The following is a 7,701-nucleotide window of genomic DNA, read 5'->3' as shown; positions in this document are numbered from 1 at the left end:
GGCACCCAAGGACCCCAACAGGGCTGCTCTTCTACACTCCAACTCCCATGCAGACGCTGTGGGAGTCCTAACTGGGACCAGCTTGGAAGGATACTACCACCTATTGTATAGGGGAATGAACTGCTTCTGGCATCCTTGTTTGTCTAGTCTATCCGTTATCTGTTCACTTTAACTGGGATAAGGGTCCTTACCTGTCCTTACATTATGGCCTCCTGGCCGGCTAAGAACTCACTTTCCATCCCAGTTGGGATACCATAAGTTATATATGTACACTGCTGGTCAAAAGTTTTAGAACACCTCAGTTTTTCTTCAACTTTAATCAGTTGCAATGCAATGAATGACCTAAAATGATGAAAACATAAGCAGTGAACTGTCAGAAGTTTAAATTTAAAGTTTATGCTAGCAAAAAATGAAAAAAAAAGAAAAAGCAGAGTATTACAAATGGGCCTTCTTCAGGGAACAACTAATAATTTACAACCTACAGATGGTCTGCAGCAATTAAATTAAACTAAGCCTTGCAAGTTGAAGCAAACAATTTGCACGGGTGTCCCAACTTCGGTTGATTACTTAAAAATCCTCTTTCTGTCATAAAGCAGAGTTGGAGCAGACGGTGTTACCGCACCCTCTGTAGTACGACTTGGACAATATTCCAGTGATAATGGCAAGAAAACTGCGATTAACAAATGAAATGAGACCGAGCATTATTACCCTTAGAGAAATTGCAAAAAAAAAAAAATGAAAGTGTCAGTGAGTCCAGTGGTGTCCTATGTATAATACAGGACACCACACACACACACATATACATATATACAGTACATATATATAAATAAATGTAACTGTAAATAGTAATGGCTGAACACTGACCTGCTGGGCGACGTCCTTCTCTTTGCTTCTTCTCAGCAGTTGTCAGGTACGCCGTCGGGGTTCCGCCTGAATGCTGCTATTAGTCTGCTGACCTGCCACAACACTATAAACTGCCTTGGCTACACATTCCTGGAATGGCTAGCAGCTTCCATTTCATGGAATACCTACCTATTTCATACTCCAAACAGCAGACCGTACACATAGGCTGACGGATGAACATCTTGGGCCCAAATCTGCCCTCCTGCCTATATGCAGCCCTTCTTCTCATGCAGCATGTCACCCAGGTGATGTCAAATTGTTTGTTCTGTGTTTCTATCTGCCTTAGGGGTTTGTTGTTCAAAGACAACTTTAAAAGCAGGAGTGCAGGTAAACTCAATTCTCACAAAGATCTTGTTTAAAGAGCCTTTGGAACAGCAGGCGTGTCCAGGGGGGACAATAAGAATAAACCAGAATGTATTTATCTTGTCAGTTCATCTGCTGTTCCTCAGCTTTTCACATTACAGAGAAGTCCACTTACTACGAAAGCCTTTGCGGTTGCTGCCATGGTTTCACAAACTTTGAAACACTACACCACACACGAATATTGCAGCTCCACCATGACACACCTAAAGACAGTTTGAAAGTGTAGCAAATTAGAGCCATCAGGCCCATCGGTGGCAAGTCACCACATGTCCTATTTTACTTGTCACCCATGGCTTCTTTGAGCCCCCCCAATCCATCCAGGCTTCTTGCTGCACGCAACCTCAAGCAGAATACACAGCTTTGGTGTTAAAGGCTGCAACCATATAAGAACCTCAGAGTCAGGTAGGGTAAGCACCATGAGGGATCTGATCCGTAAGCCTTCTTGCGGCCCTGTGACTTACTTGTTTACAAGTACTGAGGCCTCTTGGTCTCCTCTGTGTGAGCCCACCTTGTCCATGATAGTTTGACAAGGGCAGCCGCAGGCACTAGTTACTACTGTGCCTTCATTTTAATCAACTTGCTTTCTAGGAGTCGTAATGCTTCGTTGTTTTGGAAGCCAAACAATAGCAAGATGCAAAGTGGACAAACGGATGACCTGCTAATTTGACCCCATTTGTACCTTTATTTCTATGAAGCAATTTCTGTTTCCGTAGAATACGTGAAAAGAAAACAAAGTGAAATCTGAGAATTACTGACCTGCTCTGATTCATCAAACATTTCATGGCCTCAGAGCAAAAGAACACCAACAGTTTTGGAGATGTCTGGTTTGGCAGAACCTCAGCAACTAACGAGGCACAGAAATAAATACAAAATGGGCAGGAAGAAAAATGTCAGCCCTCCAGGAAACAGGCTTGAGACAACTGAGAAGGCCACACACAGATGGAGATGGAGTCAGTCCTCGTGTTCTTAAGGCCTGTGCTGACCAGCTTTGTGGTGTTCTCAGTCACCTGTTCAGTCTGTCCCCAAGGGTGCAAAAAGTCCCACTGCTGTGAGAAACATCCTGCATTGTAAGGTGGGCTCCTCATCACCTAATGACTACAGACCAAGGACAATTATGTCTCACACCATGAAGACCATCAAGAGGCTTGTCCTGGACTATATGAGCCCTCTTGTGGTAGACCACCATGACCCACTGCAGTTTACCTGCCAGACAAATATTTGAGTGGAGGATAGAAGTATCTATCTGCTCCACAAGACTGAACAATGGAGGTAGTACTGTGATGATGTGTTTTAATTTCTCCAGCACCTTCAATATCATCCAGCCATCCCTATTTAGGGGTAAACTCAGAGATAAGCAGATGGATGGGCATGTGGGGACCCGATGATGGACTCTCTGTCAGGGCAGACCCCAGCTTGTTAAGCTCAAGGACTGTGTGAGCAACACTGGAGTACCACAAGGAATAGACCTGTCTGCTTCTCTCTTCAAACCTCAGACTAGAAATATTAGAGTAGGTCATGTCAGTTGGAGAAATTCTCAGATGACTCTGCACTTATGGGTTTATCAATGCCGATGAGACAAAGGAGAGGAGCTGGGGGGAACTTAAAAAACTGTCTACAACTTAACATCAGCAAAACCAAGGAACTGGTGATTGACTTTCACCGCATCTAAGCGCCTCCATGTCTGGTGTTCACTATTGAAGGAGTGGATGTAGAGGTGGTGCACTCATACAACTACTTGGGGGTCCACGTCAATGACAGGTGGCACTGGTATTGAAGCACAGAGGAATTATAGAAGAAAGGGCAGAGCAGTCTATTTTTTCTTTGGAGACTGTGTTCCTTTAATGTGGGAAGTGACATCCTTCACATCTTCTACAACTTTGTGATGGCCAGTGTTGTGTGCTCGGCTGGTGACATCACTTCAGGAGAGGATCACCAAATCAACAAGCTAATGGAAAGGGCAGGCTCAATTATGAGATGCACCCTGGACCTCCTGGGACAAAACTGAGTGCCATTATGAACAATGCTGCACATCCCCTCCCTGACACACCAACACTGAGGACTTTCAGCCAATGGAATCATCCAGCAGAAGTGTGTGAGGAAACATTATGAGGACCTCTTTATACCAATAGCAATACACCTGTACTGTGTCTCAATGGGACTGGGACAGCTACTGCAAGGTCAGATGTTTTTGTTCTTTTTAGTAATTCTGGTATAATCCTAGGTAAAACCTAAACTTCCCTCTTTGGGACATTAATTAAAATTAAGAAGAAGGAGGATCCATTAAAAGCAGCCAAATGACACCGCAGTAAGATGCACTGATAGGCTGAGGACAACTGTTCACAAAGGTAGCCACAGCAGGGCCAGTCACCCATATCTGTGACTCCTGCCGTGTCCAGCAGTGGCAGGTGTCCTATCCAGTCCTTATCTCCATTTCTGTGATTAAAAGCTTCAACTACCTGCATCCTTGAACTGACAATGGATGGGAAGAGGAACATTGACCTGCGCGATAGCCCTAAGGAGTGTTCTAGTTAGGTCCACAGATGAAGAGGGGATGCAAACACATTCAAATGAAGCCCCGATGCAGTATCTGAAGGCCAATGGTGGCAGTGGTGGTGGTGGCACTAGATACGGTCTTGTTTATTTTTAACTTTAACTGATTCTTCCTGTTTTAATGTAAACACAGGCCCAGTTATGGACACAGTGTTATTTTCAGGAAAGGCACATTTGTGACAAACACACACACAAATCATTTTGTATTTTAGGAGAAAATTTGTATATTTCAGTTAAGAGCGTGCGTCAGTTAACACTGCTCCTTCACAGTTCTGGGACACTGGGCTCAAATTCTGGCCTAGCTGCCATCTGCTTGAAGTGAATGTGCTGTTCCCTTGGGCTGTTTGGTTAACTAAGAACCTTAACTTAGCTCTGTGTGAGTCTTAGTGTGCCCAGCCATAGACAGATGCCAAGTCTAGGGTTTGGACCCAGCATGTGTCTGGTGATGTGTGACTAACTTCCAGACACTGCAGACCTTAAATTGGATTGAGATATTTTAGTAATGGTCGGATGGGCTGTTTGATATTCTGTCATTTTTGTTGTTCTTCACAATGCAGTCAAACACTCAGGTGTGAGTGTGGCAGGCTGATGGATGGATGGATGGTATTTATAGCCTTCCTCTGCCTGGGTGTTCATGACAGTGATCTTTTACGCCTTTTATAATTTTCTATAATGAACAGATTATGTTGCATTTGGATGCACCTCTACAGTCCCCAACTATTGTTCCCATCATTGATGATTTAATGAGTAAAGAAGATTTTCCACAGGATAACAGACTGAGTAAAAATGACAATGTATGTGATTTATAGGGTCACTATTGTCACAAATATAAAACAAAGTGAATTTCTTCCTTCCATGTGTTAGGAACCAATATCCCAAACACTTGTGTATTGAAAGTTTTCATTGCCCCACAATAGTCCTGTGGTAGAAACCTTTACTAAAGAGGACCCTTAAGTGTACGGCCCCATCCATGTATTTGTAAGACTCTGGGCCAGAGCCGGTGATTTGATTTTCTTAGGGGAGTCAGTCAGGATTGTGATTTAGGACCACTGGATCACTCTGCCCACCTACTGTATACAAACGCCATCAGGTCATGTTTGTATATGCTGGTTTATGTACATTTACAATTATGAGTATGTGTGCCTGTGTGGGTATTTTGAGCATATCTTTTATATATAGTTTGTCATGGTTGTGGTCTTATGTGTATTGTGAGTGCCACATTGGACAGGTGGGTCTCCTAGCCAGGATGGAAGTGGAGGTATGGCCAGAAAGGGAGGCCCACAATGGAAGGACAGGGGGTGTCTGTCATCCAGTTACATTTATCCCCCCCGTACAAACATTGGCAGCATTCCACTGGTAGGGACCCATAGGAATATCTGCAGAACAGGCTGGGAATTTTAGTCCTATGGGTCAGCCCTATTGGTGTTCTTTGATGCTGCCAGACCCACCTGACCCAGAAGTGCTGCCAGTGTGCAATGCTGTGGCACCAGAAGTGGGGTTGATATAAAAGTAGCTGAGTTTCCTGCAAGGACAATCAGAGTCAGGAGGAGAGCGGACGAGTCAAGGATGTGCAAGAGTAGCACTGCTGCCTCACAGTAAGCAGACCAGGGTTCACATCCTGGGTGGTCCCTGTGTGGAGTTTGTATGGGTTTCCTCCTACAGTCCACAGACATGCAGGACAGTATGTGTGTGGTGTATGTGTTCGCCCTGTGCAGGGTTTGTTCCTACGTTGTGCCCTATGCTAGATAAGATAGCCCCTTCCCCACCACCCTTGGTCTGTATTAAGGGGGTTATAAAATGACATGACATGAACACAAAATCATGATCTCCATAGAGCCCAATCTACTGGAATTTTAAACCAAGAGACTTCTAACATTTTCCATTATGAGTAATGGTGCCAAGATTCATTCAGAGTTATTGTGTCCATAGTCTCTCACTCTGACACACACACACACATCACTCTGAAAGCAGCCATTATCTGAACAGTGATGTCTAAAACATGTAAATCAAACTCAAAGTGGGCATTATGACACAACCCCAATGTTTCCCTCTATACATATCCATGGTATATGCAGAGAAAGTAAATCAAGGGTTAGAGGTAGGGTTAGGAATAATGGGTTGAATGGAAAGAGAAGGAGAGATGAAAGGGTGAGGAGGAGACAAGAAGTTGGGATTGAACGCCAAACACACAGCACAAAAGCCCCAGTCACAGGTGAAGGAGGTACCTCTAATTTATGATGATGGCAAAAGACGGTTCTAGAAGCACAAAGACAAGTGCAGGCCAGTGCCAACTCCAGAAGGAGTGAAGGAATTAGTGGAAACTCTGTTAGTGGGTGTGAGATGGTGGCTGTTATATATAAAAAAAAAAAAAGCCTGAATAAACATATGAGGGAGAGAGCGAGAAAGAGAGAGAGAAGACCCCAGTATTATCCATGACAGTGGGCAAAATGATGTGTGTGCAATTACAAATGGTGAGGGATTCTTAAGTGAAAGATTAGCAGAGACCCAAGAATGTTAGTTACATGGGTTATGGAGACGGTGGCCTTGCTGGACGTGTCTAAGGAGGGTTTATAGTTTAAGAGCTCTTGTGATAGTTTCATGTTACTCTACATAATATGTGTATCAGACCAATCAACAACAAAGACCTGTGCTTTTTAATTAAAATTAACCAATAACACGTGCCCAAAAAGCATCACTCCTGTCCTCGGTAGCCCAGCAAAAACGAATGGAGCATCACACAGTGCATCGCCTGAGGTTACAGACCAAGGTAAGATAGCTGCTGTTGTGTCTTTCTCACTTCTCTCTCTTTCCTGTTTCACTGGATTTCTGCTTATCATTTACCACCATAATTGCAGCAGAAACCAAAATGAGAAGAAGTAAGTAGAGCAAAAGTAAAAAAACACATCATTACTCATCTCAGCCACAGTCAGTTTACTCGAAACAGGACACTGAAAGTCAGACTGTTGCTCAACCAGAGTACTCCTTCTGTTACACGAGTGCCCTCCTAGTTAATGCTTGGCACCCATGACCCAGGGTTCAATAACGGATGGATGGATAAATGTGCACACCACGCAAAATCACCATATCCATATGAAAACAGGGTCTTCTGAGTCTGCTTTTAAAGGTATGTTATCATGAATTACTTTGCTGTGACTATGTTATAATTTAGGCAGACCCACTGAATATACTAAAGTTATAAATGTATTTTAAATTGAAGGGGCTTCGTGCCCACCCTCCACACACCAAAATGTCACTTTTATTAACAAAGCAAGGCCAAGGGTGGGAAGTGCAAATGTTGGAACACAAAGTGCCAAAGCAAAGAGAACAGGAACAGGACACTACTGCCCCCTAAGGCCTGAAAAAAGTCTTGGTTCCTCTGGGGGTCTCTTGCCCACTTAGCCACTTCAAAAGCAGCCCATTTCCCACCATCTTTCTTTAGAACATCAGAAAAACCATGACGAGAACAGGCCATTCAGCTCAACAAGCTTGTCTATCCTTTTCACCTCAATTGTAGAAAATCACATCAAGTCGAATTTTGAAGGTCCCTAAAGTCCTACACACCCACCACACCACTTGGTCATTAATGCCATGTGTCTAACTTTCTAACATTTGTGCAAAATCTGCCCTTAACAAGTTTCCAACAGTGTCCCCATGTTCTTGTTGCATTTTAAAGTAACTGCCAGGATCCACTGGACTAATTCCCTTCATAATTTTAAACACTTCAATCATGTCTCCTCTTAATCCCCATTTGCTTAAACTGAAAAGGCTCAGCTCCTTAAATCTCTCCTCATAATTGTTTTCAATGTGTGAGCTGTGCACTGGGGTTTGAGCCTGACAGTATTTTCTAATGGTTTATTGATTGGCATATTTATTACACTACGTGAA

The 7,701-nt window shown here is 43.5% G+C and overlaps 1 protein-coding gene across 1 annotated transcript in view; it reads right to left on the bottom strand.

The window, feature by feature from the left end:
• The window catches only part of pip5kl1 (phosphatidylinositol-4-phosphate 5-kinase-like 1), a 65,505-nt gene extending 64,424 nt beyond the window's left edge, over positions 1 to 1,081 (bottom strand). Inside the window, exon 1 of the mRNA XM_051932177.1 lies at positions 865 to 1,081. The gene's annotated coding sequence lies outside the window, so the exon portion shown is untranslated. The remainder of the gene's footprint in view (positions 1 to 864) is intronic.
• Between the last annotated feature and the right edge of the window lie 6,620 nt (positions 1,082 to 7,701).

This window comes from Erpetoichthys calabaricus, chromosome 9, assembly GCF_900747795.2.
Source record: "Erpetoichthys calabaricus chromosome 9, fErpCal1.3, whole genome shotgun sequence".
NCBI classification, from domain to species: Eukaryota; Metazoa; Chordata; class Cladistia; order Polypteriformes; family Polypteridae; genus Erpetoichthys; species Erpetoichthys calabaricus.
The sequence above is the reverse complement of the archived record's forward strand: the minus strand, read 5'-3'. Positions and strand labels throughout refer to the sequence as shown.